General features: G+C 39.9%; 1 protein-coding gene across 1 annotated transcript in view; it reads right to left on the minus strand.

Moving 5' to 3' along the window:
* Nucleotides 1-24,285, minus strand: part of MAPK10 (mitogen-activated protein kinase 10) — a 652,453-nt gene that overhangs the window by 627,458 nt on the left and 710 nt on the right. The window contains exon 2 of the mRNA XM_027544951.1: nt 16,738-16,835. The gene's annotated coding sequence lies outside the window, so the exon portion shown is untranslated. The remainder of the gene's footprint in view (nt 1-16,737; nt 16,836-24,285) is intronic.

A 24,285-nucleotide genomic window follows, 5' to 3' on the forward strand; every position in this document is an offset into this window, starting at 1 on the left:
AAACTTTATAGAAGCAGTGTGCTGACTTCTGAAATAATGAAACCTATAATGTGGTAGATACAGTGATAGAGACTGCAACTTGAGAATTTAAGTTATTGAGAAAACAACTAAATTAGCTTTTGTTTTCAGTCACCAAGTCATGTCCGACTCTTTGCGACCCCCATTGACTGCAGCATGCCAGGCTTCTCTGTCCTTCACTATCTCCTGGAGTTTGCTCACATTCATGTCCATTGAGTCAGTGATGCCATCCAACCATCTCATCCTCTGTTGCCCTCTTCTACTTCCCTCAATCTTTCCCAGAATCAGGGTCTTTCCCAATGAGTTGGCTCTTCTCATCAGGTGGCCAAACTATTGGAGCTTCAGCTTCAGCATCAGTCCTTTCATTGAATATTCAGGGTTGATTTCCTTGAGGATTGACAGGTATGATCTCCTTGCAGTCCAAGGGACTCTCAAGAGTCTTCTCCAACACCACAGTGTGAAAGTTCAGCACTCAGCTTTCTTTACAGCCCACCTCTCACATCCATACATGACTACTAGCAAAATCATAGCTTCGACTAAATGGACCTTTGTGGGCAAAGTGATGTCTCTAATTTTTAATATGCTGCTTTGGTTGGTCAACCCATGGTTTCAGGGTAGACTTCTGGGAATAGAAGCAATAGGACTGAATCTGAAAAAGTAAGTAAAAGTAAATAAGAGCGGTGAGCAGAAGGGTCATCAAGGTGTATGGGTGGGTTAGGTCAGGTCCTCAGGTAAGCAGATGCCCAGACGGGATTTCATGGGATTAGTTTAGGTGTTCATGATGCTTAACTCTATGCCCTGCCATGGACTAGATTTCAATTATAACCGGCTGCCTGATGGTGCATAGAACCAGCTGTGAAAGAGCTCTGTGAGTGGGAGCAGGGGTCTGTACTGAGAAGACACCAGTCTCTATCCCTCCTCTGGATATGGTACATGTTATACATTCTCTTATCTCTTTAGTGTGTTCACTGTTCATTTTTAAAAGTTGCACTGTTTTATACAAAAAGTAAAATAAATTTTTTAGTGACAAATGTCTGTAGAGAATAAAATGAACTGATAAAAATCACTCTTTACAGTGACCTCCAAATTTTACTTATTTTCAGTAACAGATTGTGAATAAAATACATATATATAATTATCCAGGGCTCCCCTAGTGGCTCAGTGGTAAAGAATCCACCTGACAATGCGGGAGATGTGGGTTGATAAATAGGTTGGCAAGATCTTCTGGAGAAGAAAACAGCAACCCACTCCAGTTTCTTGCCTGGGAAATCCCATGAACAGAGGAGGCTGGTGGGCTACAGTCCATGGGGTCTCATAGTCAGACACAACTGAGCAATTGAACAATAACACTTCATGCAAAGATGGGCTCAGTAAAGGACAGAAATGGTAGGGACCTAACAGAAGCAGAAGATATTAAGAAGAGGTGGCAAGAATACACAGAAGAACTGTATAAAAAAGATCTTCATGACCCGGATAACCACGATGGTGTGATCACTCACCTAGAGCCAGACATCCGGGAATGTGAAGTAAAATGGGCCTTAGGAAGCATCTCTACAAACAAAGCTAGTGGAGGTGATGGAATTCCAGTTGAGCTATTTCAAATCCTAAAAGATGATGCTGTGAAAGTGCTGCACTCAATATGCCAGCAAATTTGGAAAACTCAGCAGTGGCCACAGAACTGGAAAAGGTCAGTTTTCATTCCAACCCCAAAGAAAGGCAATGCCAAAGAATGATAAAACTACCACACAATTGCACTCATCTCACATACTAGTAAAGTAATGCTCAAAATTCTCCAAGCCAGGCTTCAGCAATAAATGAACTGTGAACTTCCAGATGTTCAAGCTGGTTTTAGGAAACGCAGAGGAACCAGAGATCAAATTGCCAACATCCGCTGGATCATGGAAAAAGTAAGAGAATTCCAGAAAAACATCTATTTCTGCTTTATTGACTATGCCAAACTCTTTGACTGTGTGGATCACAATAAACTGTGGAAAATTCTGAAAGAGATGGAATACCAGACCACCTGACCTGCCTCTTGAGAAACCTGTATGCAGGTCAGGAAGCAACAGTTATAACTGGACATGGAACAACAGACTAGTTCCAAATAGGAAAAGGAGTATGTCAAGGCTGTATATTGTCACCCTGCTTATTTAACTTATATGCAGAGTACATCATGAGAAACGCTGGGCTGGAGGAAGCACAGGCTGGCATCAAGATTGCTGGGAGAAATACCAATAACCTCGGATATGCAGATGACACCACCCTTATGGCAGAAAGTGAAGAAGAACTCAAGAGCCTCTTGATGAAGGTGAAAGAGGAGAGTGAAAAAGTTGGTTTAAAGCTCAACATTCAGAAAACGAAGATCATGGCATCCGGTCCCATCACTTCATCACAGATAGATGTGGAAATAGTGGAAACAGTGTCAGACTTTATTATATTTTTGGGCTCCAAAATCACTGCAGATGGTGACAGCAGCCATGAAATTAAAAGACACTTACTTGTTGGAAGGAAAGTTATGACCAACCTAGACAGCATATTGAAAAGCAGAGACATTACTTTGTCAACAAAGGTCCGTCTAGTCAAGGCTATGGTTTTTCCAGTGGTCATGTATGGATGTGAGAGTTGGACTGTGAAGAAAGCTGAGTGCCAAAGAATTGATGCTTTTGAACTGTGGTATTGGAGAAGACTCATGAGAGTCCCTTGGACTGCAAGGAGATTCAACCAGTCCATTCTGAAGGAAATCAGTCATGAATATTCATTGGAAGGACTGATGTTGAAGCTGAAACTCCAATACTTTGGCCATCTGATGTGAAGAACTGACTCACTTGAAAAGACCCTGATGCTGGGAAAGATTGAGGGCAGGAGGAGAAGGGGATGACAGAGGATGAGATAGTTGGATGGCATCACCGACTTAATGGACGTGGGTTTGGGTGAACTCCGGGGGTTGGTGATGGACAGGGAGGCGTGGCGTGCAGCATTTCATGGGGTCGCAAGGAGTTGGACATGACTGAGCGACTTCACTTTCACTTTTCACTTTCATGCATTGGAGAAAGAAATGGCAACCCACTCCAGTGTTCTTGCCTGGAGAATCTCAGGGACAGGGGACCCTGGTGGGCTGCCGTCTATGGAGTTGCACAGAGTCGGACATGGCTGAAGCAACTTAGCAGCAGCAGCAGCAGACAGAATATGGAAAAGCAGAGACACTACTTTGTCAACAAAATTCCGTCTAGTCAAGGCTATAGTTTTTCCAGTGATCATGTATGGATGTGAGAGTTGGACTATAAAGAAAGCTGAGCACCAAAGAATTGATGCTTTTGAACTGTGGTGTTGGAGAAGACTCTTGAGAGTCCCTTGGACTGCAAGGAGATCCAACCAGTCCATCCTAAAGGAGATCAGCCCTGGGTGTTCATTGGAAGGACTGATGTTGAAGCTGAAACTAATTCTTTGGCCACTTGATGAGAAGAGATGACTCATTTGAAAAGACCCTGATGCTGGGAAAGATTGAGGGCAGGAGGAGAAGGGGACGACAGAGGATAAGATGGTTGGATGGCATTACCGGCTCAATGGACATCGGTTTGCATAGACTACAGCAGCTGGTGATGGACAGGGAGGCCTGGTGTGCTGTGGTTCGTGGAGTTGCAAAGAGTCAGACACGACTGAGCGACTTAACTGAACTGAATTTGTGGCCTGTTTTTTCATTTTTGCAAGAATATTTTTTGAAGAACACAAGGTTTTAATTTGATGAGATTTATCAATCTGTTTGTTTATGGTTCATGCTTTCTATGTCCTAAGAAATCTTTTTAACAAAAGGTCAGAAGAATTTTCTTCTAGATGTTTTATAGGTTTCACATTTTGTTCTATGATCCATTTCAACTTAAGTTTTTTATATCAGTCAGTTCAGTTCAATGGCTCAGTCGTGTCCGACTCTTTGTGACCCTATGGACTGCAGGACACCAGGCTTCCCTGTCTATCACGAACTCCTGGAGTTTACTCAAACTCATGTCCCCTGAGTCAGTGATGTCATCCAACCATCTCATCCTCTCTCGTCCCCTTTTTTATATAGTGGAAGTAAATTTCAGGTTCAATTTTTTGCATATGATGTTTAATTGTACCAGCACCATTTATGGAAAATCTTTTGCATCTATCATCCTGTCATCTTTGTTGAAAACCATTTGACCACAGATATGTGGGTACCTTTTTGTGCCTGCAATGTAGGAGACAGGTTTTGTCCCTGGGTCGTGAGATCCCCTGGAGTAGGACATGGCAACCTACTTCAGTGTTCTTGTCTGAGAAATCCCATGGACAGAGGAGCCAGGCAGGCTACAGTCCATGGGGTCCCAAGAGTTGGTCACAACTTAGTGACTAAACCACCACCACCATAGACTACTTACTATGTGCTAGGCAATAAATGCTTCACAAATGCCATTCATTTAATCCTCATATTGACTTTATGAGTTGGTATGACTATTAATTACAATTTGCTGATGAGGGAACCTAGTGATAGAAAACTTAGTTAACTTTCCCAAGATTGGTGGTTCTCAACTAGGGGTGACTTTGTCCCTTTCAGGAGACATTTTCTAATGCCTGAAGATAGTTTTAGTTATTATAGGTGAAGGAGAGAATGCTGCTGAAATCTAATGAGTAGAGACCAACAACTCTGCTACATAACCTACAACGCAAGGATAGCTCCTCACAACAAAGTTGACAGAAGCCATGAAATTAAAAGACGCTTGCTCCTTGGAAGAAAAGTTATGACAAATCTAAGCAGCATGTTAAAAATCAGAGACATCACTTTGCCAACAAAGTGATGGTTAAAGCTATGGTTTTTCCAGTAGTCATGTACAGATGTGAAAGTTGGACCATAAGGAAGGGAGAGTGCTGAAGAATTGACGCTTTCAAACTGTGGTGCTAGAGATGACTCCTGAGAGTCCCTTGGAGAGCAAGACCAAACCAATCAATCTTCAAGGAAACCAACCCTCAATATTCATTGGAAGGGATGATATGAAGCTAAAGCTTCAATACTTTGGCCACCTGATGCAAAGAGCTGACTCACTGGAAAAGACCCTGATGCTGGGAAAGATTCAGGGCAGGAGGAGAAGAGGGTGATAGAGAATGAGACGGTTGGATAGCATCACCAACTCAATGGACATGAGTTTGAACAAATTCTGGGAGATAGTGAAGGACAGAGAAGCGTAGTGTGCTGCAGTCCATGGGATCACAAAGAGTTGGATAGGACTGTGCGACTGAACAACAAAAACAAAATCAGAAGAAAGAGCTGGAAAAGTTGAAAGTAGTTGCTTCTATGGAGGTATAACATCGGGTGGGAAAAAAGGTCAGTAGAATATTTTTGTGTATGTTTTTTGTTGTTGGTTCTGTTTTTTGTTGTTCTTTAAGAAGACCTGAGCAGCCGTGAAGAGATACCCCACGCCCAAGGTAAGAGAAACCCAAGTAAGACGGTAGGTGTTGCAAGAGGGCATCAGAGGGCAAACACACTGAAACCATACTCACAGAAAACTAATTAATCTAATCACACTAGGACCACAGCCTTGTCTAACTCAATGAAACTAAGCCATGCCCGTGGGGCCACCCAAGATGGGCGGTCATGGTGGAGAGATCTGACAGAATGTGGTCCACTGGAGAAGGGAATGGCAAACCACTTCACTAGTCTTGCCTTGAGAACCCCATGAACAGTATGAAAAGGCAAAATGATAGGATACTGAAAGAGAAACTCCCCAGGTCAGTAGGTGCCCAATATGCTACTGGAGATCAGTGGAGAAATAACTCCAGAAAGAATGAAGGGATGGAGCCAAAGCAAAAACAATACCCAGCTGTGGATGTGACTGGTGATAGAAGCAAGGTCCGATGCTGTAAAGAGCAATATTGCATAGGAACCTGGAATGTCAGGTCCATGAATCAAGGCAAATTGGAAGTGGTCAAACAAGAGATGGCAAGAGTGAATGTTGACATTCTAGCAATCAGCGAACTGAAATGGACTGGAATGGGTGAATTTAACTCAGATGACCATTATATCTACTACTGCGGGCAGGAATCCCTCAGAAGAACTGGAGTGGCCATCATGGTCAACAGGAGTCCGAAATGCAGTACTTGGATGCAATCTCAAGAACGACAGAATGATCTCTGTTCGTTTCCAAGGCAAATCATTCAATACCAGCATAATCCAAGTCTATGCCCCAACCAGTAATGCTGAAGAAGCTGAAGTTGAAGGGTTCTATGAAGACCTACAAGACCTTTTAGAACTAACACCTAAAAAACATGTCCTTTTCATTATAGGTGACTGGAATGCAAAAGTAGGAAGTCAAGAAACACCTGGAGTAACAGGCAAATTTGGCCTTGGAATACGGAATGAAGCAGGGCAAAGTATAATAGAGTTTTGCCAAGAAAATGCACTGGTCATAACAAACACCCTCTTCCAACAACACAAGAGAAGACTCTACACATGGACATCACCAGATGGTCAACACCGAAATCAGATTGATTATATTCTTTGCAGCCAAAGATGGAGAAGCTCTATACAATCAGCAAAAACAAGACCAGGAGCTGACTGTGGCTCAGACCATGAACTCCTTATTGCCAAATTCAGACTTAAATTGAAGAAAGTAAGGAAAACCACTAGATCATTCAGGTATGACCTAAATCAAATCACTTATGATTATACAGTAGAAGTGAGAAATAGATTTAAGGGCCTAGATCTGATAGATAGAGTGCCTGATGAACTATGGAATGAGGTTCATGACATTGTACAGGAGACAGGGATCAAGACCATCTCCATGGAAAAGAAATGCAAAAAAGCAAAATGGCTGTCTGGGGAGGCCTTACAAATAGCTGTGAAAAGAAGAGAAGCGAAAAGCAAAGGAGAAAAGGAAAGATATAAACATCTGAATGCAGAGTTCCAAAGAATAGCAAGAAGAGATAAGAAAGCCTTCTTCAGCGATCAGTGCAAAGAAATAGAGGAAAACAACAGAATGGGAAAGACTAGAAATCTCTTCAAGAAAATCAGAGATACCAAAGGAACATTTCATGCAAAAATGGGCTCGATAAAGGACAGAAATGGTATGGACCTAACAGAAGCAGAAAATATTAAGAAGAGATGGCAAGAATACACAGAAGAACTGTACAAAAAAGATCTTCACGACCCAGATAATCACGATGGTGTGATCACTGACCTAGAGCCAGACATCCTGGAATGTGAAGTCAAGCGGGCCTTAGAAAGCATCACTATGAACAAAGCTGGTGGAGGTGATGGCATTCCAGTTGAGCTATTCCAAATCCTGAAAGATGATGCTGTGAAAGTGCTGCACTCAATATGCCAGCAAATTTGGAAAACTCAGCAGTGGCCACAGGACTGGAAAAGGTCAGTTTTCATTCATATCCCAAAGAAAGGCAATGCCAAAGAGTGCTCAAACTACCACACAATTGCACTCATCTCACACACTAGTAAAGTAATGCTCAAAATTCTCCAAGCCAGGCTTCAGCAATACATGAACTGTGAACTTCCTGATGTTCAAGCTGGTTTTAGAAAAGGCAGAGGAACCAGAGATCAAATTGCCAACATCCGCTGGATCATGGAAAAAGCAAGAGGGTTCCAGAAAAACATCTATTTCTGCTTTATTGACTATGCCAAAGCCTTTGACTATGTGGATCACAATAAACTGTGGAAAATTCTGAAAGAGATGGGAATACCAGACCACCTGATCTGCCTCTTGAGAAACGTACATGCAGATCAGGAAGCAACAGTTAGAACTGGACATGGAACAACAGACTGGTTCCAAATAGGAAAAGGAATATGTCAAGGCTGTATATTATCACCCTGTTTATTTAACTTATATGCAGAGTACATCATGAGAAACGCTGGACTGGAAGAAACACAAGCTGGAATCAAGATTGCCGGGAGAAATATCAATCACCTCAGATATGCAGATAACACCACCCTTATGGCAGAAAGTGAAGAGGAACTAAAAAGCCTCTTGATGAAGGTGAAAGTGGAGAGTTAAAAAGTTGGCTTAAAGCTCAACATTCAGAAAACGAAGATCATGGCATCTGGTCCCATCACTTCATGGGAAATAGGTGGGGAAACAGTGGAAACAGTGTCAGATTTTATTTTTCTGGGCTCCAACATCACTGCAGATGGTGACTGCAGCCATGAAATTAAAAGACGCTTACTCCTTGGAAGGAAAGTTATGACCAACCTAGATAGCATATTCAAAAGCAGAGACGTTACTTTGCCAACAAAGGTTTGTCTAGTCAAGGCTCTGGTTTTTCCTGTGGTCATGTGTGGATGTGAGAGTTGGACTGTGAAGAAGGCTGAGCACCAAAGAATTGATGCTTTTGAAGTGTGGTGTTGGAGAAGACTCTTAAGAGTCCCTTGGACTGCAAGGAAATCCAACCAGTCCATTCTGAAGGAGATCAGCCCTGGGATTTCTTTGGAAGGAATGTTGCTAAAGCTGAAACTCCAGTACTTTGGCCACCTCATGCGAAGAGTTGACTCATTGGAAAAAGATTCTGATGCTGGGAGGGATTGGGGGCAGGAGGAGAAGGGGACGACAGAGGATGAGATGGCTGGATGGCATCACTGACTCGATGGACGTGAGTCTGAGTGAACTCCAGGAGTTGATGATGGACAGGGAGGCCTGGCGTGCTGCGATTCATGGGGTTGTAAAGAGTCTGACATGACTGAGCAACTGATCTGATCTGAAGAAAACCTGAAGAATTACTTGAATTATATTTATTTAAAAGTTCAAATGATTAATAATATTCAAATCATAGACAAATTTTAGCTTGACCATTGTTTCTCATATTTTTGAAGTGTTTAGTAATGTGCAGAAGTAATATGGAGAAGGAAATGGCAACCCACTCCAGTGTTCTTTCCTGCAGAATCTAAGGGGTAGGAGAGCCTGGTGGGCTGCCATCTATGGAGTCACACAGAGTTGGACACGACTGAAGCGACTTAGTAGTAATATGCAGTTTATAAGAGTTTTCTCTCAGTGAATTTTAGCTGAATGAATGAAAAGAAGTAAAAATATTTATGAAGGACAGAATATACAAAAAGAGAACTTCCATTCTGATTGACATCTTGCATATCAAGCTCCAACTTGCAACATAATGAAGCATTTCAGACAGAAAAACCTGAAGATCCAGATTCCTAATGGGAAAGCTATTTCAAACCTAATTATAAGCAATCAAGAAAAAATAGCTTTACTAGATAATGATAGATTATCAGCTCTATCATTACATATATAAAAGCATCCAGAAGAGAGGAAGAACAGTTATTTTTTTTAATTGAAAAGTAGGTGAACTAAGGATGACTGTTACTCTCTTTAGTTTCCCCTCAGTTGTATCACATGCCTTATGGTATCTTAGTTCCCTGACCAAGGATTGAACCCAGGTCCCAGCAGAGAAAGTGCTGAAAGATGACTGTTTTTCTTAATAACTATTTTTAAACTCATAAATATGTGCAATCTTGTAAAATCTGTACAGAACATACAAATCTAACTTGGAAACTCACCAACGCCCAGTAGCTTGTACTGGTAACAATATATTTTTAATTTAAGAGGATATACTGCAGAGAAAAAGAAGATGCCAAGTTCATGTCACTACCAGACCAATAGACTGGATCAACAGATTATCTCACTCTATTCACATATGGATGTGAGAGTTGGACTGTGAAGAAGGCTGAGCGCCGAAGAATTGATGCTTTTGAACTGTGGTGTTGGAGAAGACTCTTGAGACTCCCTTGGGCTGTAAGGAGATCCAACCAGTCCATTCTGAAGGAGATCAGCCCTGGGAGTTCTTTGGAAGGAATGATGCTAAAGCGGAAACTCCAGTACTTTGGCCACCTCATGCGAAGAGTTGACTCATTGGAAAAGACTCTGATGCTGGGAGGGATTGTGGGCAGGAGGAGAAGGGGATGACAGAGGATGAGATGGCTGGATGGCATCACTGACTCGATGGACGTGAGTCTGAGTCAATTCCGGGAGTTGGTGATGGACAGGGAGGCCTGGTGAGCTGCGATTCATGGGGTCGCAAAGAGTCTGACATGACTGAGCAACTGAACTGAACTGAACTGAACTGATTCTCAGAGAAAACAAAAGCAAGACTCTTCCCCATCTCTATTTTATCCCCACATCTCTATTTTCGTTCTTTGGCTATCTCTGTTTGAGGGTCTCTATCTATTCTTCCCCCACCCTCTGACCATATAATTTCCCATTTTCAAAAAATAAAAGGACATCAAAATGTGTGCAGTAAGAAGTCTTGATCCTGCTGCTGTCCACATTCAGGCCATTCCTCCCTGTCCCCTAGAGGTAACTATTTTTAACAGCATGGGTCTTCTTAGCATTTCTTTATGTAAATACAAGCAAACCTAGGTATATACATATATGCATATATTTCTCATATGCCTTTTTCTATTTCTTGCTTTTTTTTCACATAGCAATACTCTAAATAAAATTTAATATGTTAAAGTCTGGCCATCTTAGAAACACTCATCCTGTACAAATGAGAAAATGTCAGTCTAAAAAGATTACATCTCTATTAAAGGGATGTAATTATATTTAACAATTATTTAACAACTACTAAATAATTATTTAACAATCTTAAAATGTTTCACAGTTCTACACTAAAAGAAAAATATTTGTAAAATCAAATATATACTATCTATGTTTTAGCATGTCTTTAAAAGTTTTAAGAAGTTACTAGTTAAGCCAACTAAATAAAAATTTGTACTTTAACAAATAGTGTGCTTGGAAACAGAGTCATCATGAGACCTAACAATATTCCTTGTATAAAAATAAGTTAGTGGTTTTAAATTGGCTATACTTTGTCGCATTTTCTGTACTGCTAAACAGTAATTACTTAAAATTTCAATAATGTGCTGCTTTATCACAGATTTTAATTTCTCATATTAAAAAATCACTCTGAAATGCTGAAAGCTTAAGTAAATACACTGAATTCAAATATTATTCAACAACATTTTAATGGGAAGCTAAGGGTCTTAGAACTGTGTAAATAATTAAACACTTCCATTTTTCTACCAATATTTCCTATCTCACAACTCCATGCAACCTGGACTGCTCAGCTGGAAACATATTTCTTTGAGTGGAGGTCAGAATGGAGACTTGGCAGAGGAGAGAAAGAAAAATGCAGGATATAACAACCATCCACCAAGTTAATTCAGGGCTTCCCAGGTGGTGCTACTCGTAAACAACCTGACTGCCAATGCAGGAGACATAAGAGACACAGGTTCGATCCCCAGGTTAGGAAGATTCCCTGGAGGAGGAAAATGGCAACCCACTCCAGGATTCTTGCCTGGAGAATTCCATGGAGAGAGGAGCCTGGCGCGCTACAGTGCATAGGGTCACAAAAAGTCGGACAGGACTGAAGCAACTTAGCAAGCAAATTAACTCAGGAATATGCCTCTTCACATCGCTTCAGTCAGGCAGATTTGGCCTGGAGCTGTGAAATAAGGAGTGTGTGAGGTACTCTGTGGCCTTTCCAAGATTCTTTCCAAGAGCAAAGCCTATTTCATATTCACCGGAAAAATCACTATTCTATGGTGGTGGTATTTCAATGAATGGTTTTCCATTCCAGTGCAAATTAATACTATTTTTGGAGTATATATTAAATTCATGGGCCCCTTTTATTTTGAGTGAGAAAAAAAATTATTGTGAAAATAGAGAGGTGACCTAGCAGATAGTCAGAAGTTATTACATCACATCTGTTTGAATTTCTTAAGGCATATGGACATATGCTTGTTTCAAATAAAAGAATACAGAAAGGAGATCAGCTCCATGCCTTAAAACAGAGAAAGAAAAAATGTCAACATATATAAAACAATTAAAGGAAATTAAACATGTACTGAATCACTACTATAAGCAAAGAAAGCATTTGCCCCTTACAACTTCCCAGAGGTTAAAAAAAAAAGTCCTATCAAAAATATGACAAAACTGTCAGATATAGATTTTACCTGCTCTCTATTTAAGAAAATTACATCCATTAAAGATTGTGTATATTCATAAGCAGGACATTAAAAACAAAGAAAAACAGTAAGAACTTTATCAAAACTCGATCAATGATATCTCAGTTGCATCAAATCCTCCCAGTGGGTGTTCCATCTAAACAAATATGTATGTTCACTCTTGTTCAGTTTTGCACAGCCAACTTATCTTTCTTTGAGTTGTTTGTTAGTATGTGTCCTTTATTGTTGAAGACTGAGATGTATGAATTTGAAATTCTTTATATAATGTATAAATCTGAAGCTTTGAAGAGACAATTTTTTAAAACATTATTAATAGGAATAAAAGCATAACCTAACAATTGAACTGAATGATCTTGTATGTTACTAGTTGGCATTGATAAGCTTCTAGAAATTATGAAAATGTAATGAATCATTCTTCAAACATTGAAGTGGCATGTGAACCAAATGATTTTCACAACTGATGCCAAAATAGGAACTAATTTTCTGTTATCATATCATTAATCAGGTGTATCCAGTATAACAGGATTTCTCAGGAATGTCATAGTAAATCTAAAATTGTTTTCCTTTCTTTTCAAAAGTATAAGAAATATTTATCATCTGTGAAGGTAACAGCAAACATGAAATCCATTTATGAAAAAATAAGCCAAAAGTAATCTTCAACTCTTTCAAAGTCAAAAGCAGTCCTTATTGGGAAGAAGAGACTTAAATGTGAAAGGCAAAATGGCTAATTTTAATACATATTTGAGCAATGGCATCCCACTCTAGTACTCTTGCCTGGAAAATCCCATGGACAGAGGAACCTGGTGGGCTGCAGTCCATGGGGTTACAACTGAGCAACTTCACTTTCACTTTTCACTTTCCTGCACTGGAGAAGGAAATGGCAACCCACTCCAGTGTTCTTGCCTGGAGAATCCCAGGAACGGGGGAGCCTGGTGGGCTACCATCTATGGGGTCGCACAGAGTCGGACACGACTGAAGCGACTTAGCAACAGCAGCAGCAGCATATCCTTAGAAGTACATTATAAAGTTATATTATTTTCAAGGACTACATGCTGTTATATTTGTTGGAAGGACTGATGCTGAAGTTGAAACTCCAATACTTTGACCACCTGATGCAAAGAACTGACTCATTGCAAAAGACCCTGATGCTGGGAAAGATTGAAGACAAGAGGAGAGGGGGACGACAGAGGATGAGATGGTTGGATGGCATCACCAATTCAATGGACACGAGTTTGAGCAAGCTCTGGGAGTTGGTGATGGACAGGGAAGCCTGGCAAGCTGCAGTCCATGGGGTCACAAAGAGTTGGACATGACTCAGTGACTGAACTGAACACGCTGTTATTACTAATATAAATGTATGATTTTCAGAGAATGCTTACAGTAGTAGTATGGAACAGGCAACAGTAGTAACAGAGTAGTTACTGCAATCGTAACTAAGTTAAGCAATAGTAGTAAAAGACAATAGTAGTAAGCAACAGGTTTTTGCATATATAATGCAAATATTATATCAAGACTTTGGTTTTACCAAAACTATACAAGTGTTAACTTCATTCATGATCATATCAAAATAACTACTTTGGCTCTTTGCTTTCCCCCTCTAAAACAGGCCTCTTGTGTCTCAAAGCTATTACATTTTACTTAGTTTAATCTATATCTAGAGCAAGACTGAAATAATCATGTATGTTATCATAAAAAAAACCCATTTATACAACACTGTGGAGGAAGAAAAAGGCAGTTACCTGCACTGATGACCATCAAACAGAAATTGGGAATTAAACCAACGGACCCTAAAAGACTAGTAATTTGATAGATAATTTTCTATAGTAACAGACAAATTAAGGATACTTTAAACTCTTTTAAAACCAAAAACTAATCTCTTTTATAAGACTTTTACATTTTAGTTCATAATTTACATGTACATTTTTATTTTACTACTGTAGTTATAGTTGAACATGTTATTAATACAATTGTTGACATGATACAAAAATTCATACTTTATGAAACTACTGCATTATTAAAATACAGATAATTCATTTACAATCTGTTTTACATTGAAATAGCTCATAAAGTTCTTGCTTGTTTACTGAAAGAGTTGGGGGAAAAACTCATTGTTACTACAGCTGTGTGCTTGTTCACCCTTCTTTCACCACCCACTGGCTGTTTGCTGAAAGGGAGGGCTGGTGATCTTTCAAAGCATCTCTTTGAATGAGTTTTTGCACAAAAGTGCTTTTACTTTCCATTGAAGGGAAAGAGTAGTATGTGTGTGAGTGTATGTAGGGTGATGACAGTGAAGGGAAAGGCATGGCATGCTGACTACCTCTCTTTACCTCCATCCACATGAAATAATTTCGTCAGAGACCTTGTGATGTAATGAACATAAGCAGTGCTGCTTCAAGAACCAGGCGACAAAGTATGGCACAGAGCTGGCCTTGCCCCTGCAACTGAGCTCAGTCCCACTCTCGCTCTTGGTGAGCAGCTTTGAGAGCACTCAGAGACAATCCCCTGACCCCAGCGTGGATTCCCTCATGGAGGATATTAGCAGCAGTGGAAGTGGCAAGCTCCCTAATGCAAGTGATACTCAGCACCAGACTTTCAGGAGAAGGTGTGAGGACAAGAACAAAGACAAACATTACAACATTACAGAGCACACAGGAACTGTCTCTTGGAGAATTCTGGAAATACGGGAACGAGGTGAGACATTTTTAGGAGTCTAGGGGCCTAGTGGAAGCAGAAGGGGCTAAATTTATATTATTAATATACCTGGAATTCAGTTCATACCCCAGGCTGGTGAGAGCTTTAAAGAGTGATTTTTGGCTAACGGGTTGTTAGCTAACAGATACTCTTCATGTAATTCAAATTGCCAATGGTGGGATTGAGAAGACTTTCCCATTAAGAGAACTGGACAAGAGAAAGGAAGATCATTCAAAGTACAATGAAGTAAGAGAATGCTTATGGCAACCTGAGTAACTGGAGTATATTCTCTGATCAAAGGCAACAGGGGTCGTTCTTCCAGGGACAACAGAGGATGAAATGGTTGGATGGCATCACCGACTCAATGGACATGGGTTTGGGTGGGCTCCGGGAGCTGGTGTTGGACAGGGAGGCCGGGAGTGCTGTAGCTCATGGGATCGCAAAGAGTCAGACACAACCAAGCGACTGAACTGAACTGAACTATTTTGAGAGAGTAGAAAAGTCTCTTTTCCCCCCACCCGCCAACACTATACCTGGAATATTAATCTCTCTGCTATTTGCCCTTTCCTCTTTTCCCCTCTCCCTCCCTCAACAGGGTGACAAGAATAAATGTATCAACCAACAATCAACAAAGATTAATATTTTCTGAATACTTCTGGTGTATAAGATACTGTGCTAAGCACTATACCAGGATTTTTCAAAATAAAATAGAAGCACTATTAAATGACCTTCACTTAGTCAAACCGCGAGATTAACTATCATTCTCCATTCCCTCTATAAGACACACAGACTGATACCTACAGCCTTTGAATGTTTACTAATGAGCCAAATCATGGGATGTGAACATTTATCCTTCCTCCAGCTGAGTTAAAACAACCAAAAGCCATTCATTCATTGCCTTCACAGAATCTGAGTGCCTACCATATGACAGACACTGTTGTAGGAGCTAGGGACATAGCAATGAATAAAACAGACAAAAATCCTACTTTAATGAAGCTTACATAAAAATCAATTGTTTTAGTTTTCCAAACTCTTAATGTAAGTTATTCCTGCTAATGTAACTAGGTAATTTAATTTTTATATACTTAAGTGTAAAAGACATTTTCCTACTGAAAATAAAGTTGAAGTTTTAAAACGGTTAAAATGGTTCATTTTATGTTATGTATATATTTTACCATAATTTTAAAAAAATGAAGTTGAATGCTACAGAAAGACAAATTGTTGCCACAAATTACCAGAAGCAAAAAAACTGTAATATACTATACAAATATAGAAGTACTCTAAAGTCATATTACTGTGCTAGTGTCCTTTAGGTTCCATATTTCCTTTAACATAAAACAAAACAGAAAATTGTAGCTTTTGCATTTGGAAAGAGTTTACGTAAAAAAGACAACTTGGAACTCATGGTCAGAATCAAAGATTGGCCCAGCATCAAAAGATTTGCTAATGAATGTGTAATGACAGGTTTTTTTCATAAAAGTAAAGTGCTTAAAATTATATATGTATAATTTTTTTTTACACTTTCCTACTTTAACTTTGTAGATGAACTAAAGGACTGCTCAGCTTCAACTCTCTAAGATAAACTTCCTCTCTTCGCGTGGTTGTCAAGTGTGGCCGGGTTCAGTGTTTCTCCCACTAAATGATATTCTAAGTCAGGAGAGGGCCCTAAACTGGTAACCAGTTTCCATAAATTAGATCATTTTCCTCTTAGGTTTTCTTTTAAACATTACAGAAGAGAATGCAAAAATCAAGGCAATCAACTTTTGAGGAATTTCTTACAAAGTGATGCTTTGTTTCATTAAACATTCTGATTCCACCTTACAAAGCCTTTAATGATCAACTTCCCTGCACAGCAGCTCACTCTCATCAGACTTTAGTTTATGTTCCTTAAGACAGAGCATAAACTAGAAAGCTTAACTTCTGATTTGGTTTCCATTTCTGGGAACACTTAAAAAAAAAAGAAGATTAACAGTCATGAACCCTAAGGCAAGTCCTTTAGGTCAGATTTAGATGACAGCATATTCATATTAAATTACCTTGTGTGTGTTCAGACATGGCCAAGTTTCAAAAAGCAGAAGGACTATGCTTATTTGCCATACTCCCTTCAACCAAAGTGGAGAGGTGGTTCCAAAACCTGCCAGGACAAGTAATAGAAATGAGTCAGAGAGGACCGGCCCCGGTAAAAACTGTGAATTAGGCAGTTTGACTTCAGCGCCACACCCCTTGAGTACTATATACTTCTCTGCCCCTCCCTTGGTATCAGCAGCCCTGAGGGTCACCCTCACACCGCATACCTCTTCTACTCACGCGGAAACTAGCTTCCCCTCATTCCTCTTTCCCCTTCACTAATTAAAATTTACCTCCCCAGTATCTCTCACCCTCAGGGTTTAAAGTGACAGCTACCTAACCTGATAAAGCAATCACATGAATGCCCGAAGAGAGAAAGTTGGAAGGGAAAGCAAATTTAACTTCACACTTCTAAAGTTGACACCTTGCAGTTTAACTCATTAGTGACTAAAAGTGAGAATTACCAGCTGAGGCATTCAGGGGAGAGAAATATTCTGAGTCAGGTGGAGCACCTGGCAAATCAAGTAGGAGGAAGTGAATGCTTTTAGCCTAACATGGTTCCAGCCTTCATCTGAGTGGCTAATAAGTCGTGGTCAAGTTTGGGGGCCAAGGTTTCCCTGGTAGCTCAGTTGGTAAAGAATCTGCTGGTAAAGAGACCCTGGTTCGATTCCTGGGTCGGGAAGATCCCCTGGAGAAGGGATAGGCTACCCACTCCAGTATTCCTGGGCTTCCCTGGTGGCTCAGATGGCAAAGAATCCACCTGCAATGTGGGAGATCTGGGTTCAATCCCTCAGTTGGGAAGATCCCCCGGAGGAAGGCATGGCAACCCACTCCAATATTCTTGCCTGGAGAATCCCCATGGACAGAGAGGCCTGGCGTGCTACGGTCCACGGGGTTGCAAACAGCTGGACACAACTGAGCAACTAACTACACAGTAGTAGTGTGTAGTTAGTAGTCTAGTAGTGCAGTAGACTCTTTGTGACCCCATGGACTGAAGTTCGCCGGGCCTCCCTGTCCACTGTCAACTCCCAGAGCTTGCTCAAACTCATGTCCATCAAGTCGGTGATGTCATATAACCATCTCATCCTCTGTCATCCCCTTCTCCTCCTGCCTTCAATCTTTCCCAGCATCAGGGTCTTTTCCAATGAGTCAGTTCTTCGCATCAGGTGGCCAAAGTATTGGAGCTTCAGCTTCAGGATCAGTCCTTCCAACGAACACCCAGAACTTATCTTCTTTAGAATGGACTGGTTGGATCTCCTTGCAGTCCAAGAGACTCTCAAGAGTCTTCTCCAACGCCACAGTTCAAAAGCATCGATTCTTTGGCACTCAGCTTTCTTTCTGGTCCAACTCTCACATCCACACATGACTACTGGAAAAACCATAGCTTTGACTAGACAAACCTCTGTCAGCAAAGTGATGCCTCTGTTTTTAAATATGCTGTCTAGGTTGGTCATAGTTTTTCTTCCAAGGAGCAAGCATCTTTTAATTTTATGGCGGCAGTCACCACCTGCACTGATTTTGGAGCCCAAGAAAATAAAATCTCTCACTGTTTTCATTGTTTCCCCCATCTATTTGCCATGAAGTGATGGGACTGGATGCCATGATCTTCGTTTTTTGAATGTTGAGTTTTAAGCCAGCTTTTTCACTCTCCTCTTTCACCTTCATCAAGAGGCTCTCTAGATCCTCTTTGCTTTCTGCCACAAGGGTGGTATCATCTGCATATCTGAGGTTGTTGATATTTCTCCTGGCAATCTTGATTCCAACTACAACTAAACAGTACGGGGGAAATGAGAAAAGAGCCAAGAATCTGGTTGGCAAAAAAAAAAAAAAAACAGAAGCACCACAATTAAATTTTTCTGACAATCTTTCATAGGACTACCTGACCCTGGCACCTAATAAATACTTTCGAAAGTTTCTCTTCAGAATGAAAGAGATTATTTATAATTTCTGTCTCATTAAGTTTAACACTAATTGCAAATATCTGTACAGTTTTGGTTGTTGCTGTTATTTGATTTTTTAAAACAGTGCTGTAAAGTTTACAAATAGCTTTTATACACGTATTTCATTTACTTCAATTGAACACTGAAAGAACATTACAGGCTAGTACTCAATGGACATGGGTTTGAGCAAATTCCGGGAGATAGTGAAGGACAGGGAAGCCTGGCATGCTGCTTCCATGGGGTTATAAATAGTCAGACATGACCTAGCAACTGAACACCATGTGGAACATATCAGCTATTCCTATTTCCTTCACTTTCTAGAGGAGGAAAATCATGCTCAAAGGAGTTTGATAACTTGCCAAGATTTGTACTTGAGTCTTCCGAGTGCAAATGTTGTGCTCTTCCATTGTACTGAGTTACCAGGCAGCCTCCCAATGCTTAAGAGTTACCTTTGCCACTGCTGTCATGTAACTCCTCATCCTAGGGGAATTCTCACATTTTAAAGAGAGTTCAGCTACCACCAAAAGAAAACAACCTGCTTATTCAATGGAGCCGAGGGTAATTGTAGTCCTATCTGGTTTCCATCACTGCATTTTCTCGCTAGGTAATTCTTGGTTCACTTGGAAGTGTTACTACTGCCTCACAAAGTCTTCCTTAAACACTGTTGTAGAGTTTGTGCTCCAATTACCTGCTCGTGTTTTGGAGGATTACTTATCTCTCTTCTGCTTCTCACTTGAGCAAAGTTCCCATCACAGTCCTTACTTTGTAAGCAAGAAAGGATAATATGTTCCTGGGCTTATAGTGGGAAAAAACACTAACATAGTTGGTACAAGTCAAAATACAAATATTTCATATTGAGATGAACACAAGAAGTCAGCTGGGAAAACACTGCTATTTACAGATTTCGATTAGCTTAGGATTTATTTCAACCTTTAAAAGGTGATATTTTAAAATCATTGGCATTTAAAGCACACAATCGCAATGTTTTGGAGAGATATATACCCTTTCCTGAATTTGTTGAAGTGTTTATTAGACATTTTCCCTAGAAAAATACACAAAACACACATTTTTGGAATACAGTCTCAAGGAGACTGTTATGGGGTGATCCCTGGGTCCCACAGAAAACATTTCTTAGGATGGTCCTCAAGTAATGGACATTCCGAGGCTCACGGATCATGTTGTCCTTGCTCAGTTGTTGTGTCCAACCCTTCGCGACCCCATGGACTGCAGCATGCCAGGCACCCCTGACCTTCACTATTTCCCTGAGTTTGCTCAGATTCATGTCCATTGAGTTGGTGATGCTACCTAAGAATCTCATCCTCTGTTGCCCCTTCTCCTTCTGCCCTCAATCCTTCTCAGCTGCAAGGCCTTTTCCATTGAGTCAGTTCTTCGCATCAGGTGGCCAAAGTTTTAGAGCTTCCACTTTAGCGTCAGTCCTTCCAATGACTATTCAGGGTTGGACCATATGGGAGCCCAATTAAATTTGTGTTATGGCCAGCTATCTAATTTCTTTATTGTTAGAAGTGATAAACTATATTGACCTTTTTGTTTATAAGTTTTAATAGAAACTAGCAAAAGAGAAATGGCAACCCACTCCAGTATTCTTGCCTGGAGAATCCCAGGGACGGGGGAGCCTGGTGGGCTGCTGTCTATGGGGTCGCACAGAGTCGGACACGACTGAAGTGACTTAGCAGGAGCAGCAGCAGCAAAAGAGAAAGTGATTTTCTTTCATCTTTTAGAGAAAAATCAGGTATGCTAGCCTCTGAATTAGCACTGTCCTATAGGACTTCTCCCAGAGAAGGCAATGGCACACCACCCCAGTACTCTTGCCTGGAAAATGCCATGGACGGAGGAGCCTGGTAGGCTCCAGTCCATCGGGTTGCTAAGAGTTGGGCACGACTGAGCAGCTTCACTTTCACTTTTCACTTTCATGCATTGAAGAAGGAAATGGCAACCCACTCCAGTATTCTTGCCTGGAGAATCCCAGGGACAGAGGAGCCTAGTGGGCTGCCGTCTATGGGGTCGCACAGAGTCGGACACGACTGAAGCGACTTAGCAGCAGCAGCAGCAGCATAGGACTTCTCCAGGAATTGGTGATGGACAGGGAAGCCTGGCGTGCTGCAGTCCATGGGGTCGCAAAGAGTCGGACATGACTGAGCAACTCAACTGAATAAGACTTCTTGCCATGAATGTTCTGTGTCTCTACTGCTCTGTATCTGTGCTACACTTGAAACACTCCTAGTTTGACTGAGGAACTGAATTTTTAATTTAATTAAAATTTACAAAAAATTTTTTTTCATGATGAAAACTTTTAAGATCTACTCTCTTAGCAACTTTCAAATATACAATAGAGTGTTATTAACTATAGTGCCTTTGCCATACATTATATGCCCATGAATTTACACATCCCCATGACTTATTTTATAGTGGGCAATTTGCCTTTTTTAACCCCTTTGGCCTTCTATACAAAAGTAAACAATCTTGTGAAGATTTTAAATTAAAACATTTCAGAAATGCAACGTTTTCTGGATTTCTAATTCTTGTAGAAACCATTGGTAACACTATAAGTATCACCATATATCAAAACATAGATATATGTACTTTTGAACAGAAATAAGATCATTCTGTATGGCCACTTGATTTTATCACCAGGTAATATACCTGAGTAACCATAGTTAACTTAATCATTCCACCATTATGGACATTTATTTTGTTTTTAAATTTTCTGACTATCAACAATACTGCAAAGAATATTCTTTTCTTTTTTTTTCTTTTTGCCACACTGCATGTGGGATCCTCACTCCCTCTCTGACCAAGGATCAAACAGATGATTCCTGCATTGGAAGCCTGAAATCTGAACCACTGAGCCACCAGGAAGGTCCCAGAAAGAGAACATATCTCTGGTCATGGGTATACATATTTTTATAGGAAAATTTTCCAAAAAATAAGTAAAAGGATATAAACATCATAAATTATGAAAGACACTGCAACTGCACTCCCAAATGGAATAACCCAATTTATAATCCCACCAACAATTATGAGACAATATCTATTTCACGTGTTTTCACCAACACCAGATATTACATCTTTAAAAATATTTTTCCAATTCAATAGTTACAAATGTATCATTTTTAGTTTTGCTTCTCTATACAGTTGTTTTATTTTTAAATATTTATTGCTTTTTAAAATTTCTTTTGTAAATTTCCTATTTGTTGCATTTTTATTACTCTATAGAAGCTTTACATGGCTATGTAGTAAAATTTACAAATTCTTTTAAGGTTTGGGGGGACAAATGGGTAGTTACTGCTACCACCAAAATAAATTCCATATGGATCAAAGAATAAACTGTGAAGGCTATAAAAGCTCTAGAAGAAAATATGGGATAATATTTTTGGTAACAGAAAATAGACTGGCTTGTAGACATATAAAAAGTGCTCATAAGAGAATTGAAAGTACAGATGTAATGTGATAGCATTTTGTATTTATTAGATTGGCAAAGTTCAAAAAAGTTTAATGATGAGGATGTAAAGAAACAGAATGCACTCTCAAAATTTTCATCTGTATTAGAATGACTGTAACTTGTACCACTTCTTGGCTTTGTCCATCAAAACATAAAATGTTACTCTAACATTTTATAACTCAATAAAAGATGAGTATCTTTTATTGCTTCTGAAAGTTTTTCTATTAGTCCTTAGAGTTTGCATATAATTTGCAAACAAATGACAATCCTAACATTTTCAGTGTTTAATTTCTTGTTTCTATTCCACACCAGTGGATAAAGAATCCACCTGCATTGTAGGAGACACAGAAGACTCGGATTAGATCCCTAGGCCAGGAAGATCACCTGGAGGGAGAAAATGGCAACCCACTCCAATATTCTTGCTTGAAAAACCCCATGGACTAAAGAGCTTGGTGGACTATAGTCCAAAGGGTCAGAAAGAGTCGTTCACAACTGAGTGACTAAGTACATTCCATATCTAATTTCATTGGCTATCATTTCCTTACCTGGACTGATGGTGGGCATTCTTGGCCTTGCTCCTGACTCCAGCAGAAATTAGCATAGTGGTTCATTATTCAGCAAGTTTCTGACTTTGATGTAAAATATACATTCTTCAAAACTGTTTATTAAGGAACGATGCTGGATTTTACAAAATCCTTTTCAGTATCAATTAAGGCACACAGTTTCTCTCCTTTGACTTAATATAGTCAACTATATAAGTTTTCTATTACAGAATCATTCTTATATACTTGGCATAATTCTTAACTTCGGCATACATTCGTAATACAGTTCTAGTTCTACTGTTAATATTGTACTTTAATTTTACATTATATCCAAAAAGGAGATTAAACTATAGATTTCTCTTTTGTGTACTCTATCAGGTTCTGGTATCACAGTCATTTATTTTAAAACCAGCCTTTCAGCTCCTATAAGACACAAGGATCACTGGGAAAAAGCCTGGAGGGCAACCACCTGAAAAGGCCTTAATGCACACACAAACACACACACAAACTCACAACACTTTAGTTTTTCTAACTACTTTTGTGAAAATTTCCAAACCATCCTCTTTATACCTTCTTTCTGACATGAATGCATAAGTTATCCCAAGTATTATGGATATTGCTTTTCTTTCTAATAAATGCAGGAACTTTTCTTTCAGTGGCAAAACAGAGGCAGATGTTCCATGAAAGCTTTTATTCTCACAAAATGACCTCTCCCACTCTACCTTCCCAACCCATACTTAAACCAGAACATTTAAAACCTCCTATTTCAGAAAATGAGGGAAGGGCTAGGGAATTGCGCCAATCCTTCATTTCTGTCTCTAGGTCAGCTGGCCTGATCTTCTCATTGTTATTTACTTCACCACTCTATTCCTGCTGTTGCATTTTGGTTTTACATTTTTCTTTCAAATAAATGTCTTTCCTCATCTTTGCTTCCTTCATCCCACTCCCTACCCTTCCAAGTCCAATTTAAATTCCTTTCCTCCTTAATCTGACTAATCCAGCCCATTCGACATACCACAGACTTGCTCTCATTGACTACTGCACTGCACTCAGTGTTTGGCTGCACATTCTGGCTATAATCTCAAATTGTTTCAAGAATGCTAGTTTTCTTTCTTAGGCCTTGCGTTTATCTCCTTGAGGGCAGGGTCCTTATCTTAAAATTCTGCTGTGCATTTTCTATTGTGTTTAGTGCTGTAAGTAATCACACTCAGCCCATATTTGCAAGGCATATTCGACTGAATACATCCATCACAGCTATTCATTTAGTAAATGAGATAATGAAAACGCAAGTGCTCACCAAAGGTAAATCATTATTATTAATTCCCTCATTCATCATACATGTACAGCAGCCTCAGGGGCTAAGGAGCCTAAAGATTGCAGCTCTTATTTTGCTTCATATCTCTCCATTTTGGAACCAGCCAAGAAGGTGAGATTCATCTAGGGCTTAACACGGAGGGGGGAGGGGGTGTGGTCCAAGAATAACTTAACCTGCAGGTCCCCTTGTACCAGGTTTACCTTATACTTCTGAGAGTAAACCCAAACTTTTGAAACTCAAATGATGAGATATCCTTTGCT

This window comes from Bos indicus x Bos taurus, chromosome 6 (assembly GCF_003369695.1).
Source record: "Bos indicus x Bos taurus breed Angus x Brahman F1 hybrid chromosome 6, Bos_hybrid_MaternalHap_v2.0, whole genome shotgun sequence".
In the NCBI taxonomy this organism is placed as follows: Eukaryota; Metazoa; Chordata; class Mammalia; order Artiodactyla; family Bovidae; genus Bos; species Bos indicus x Bos taurus.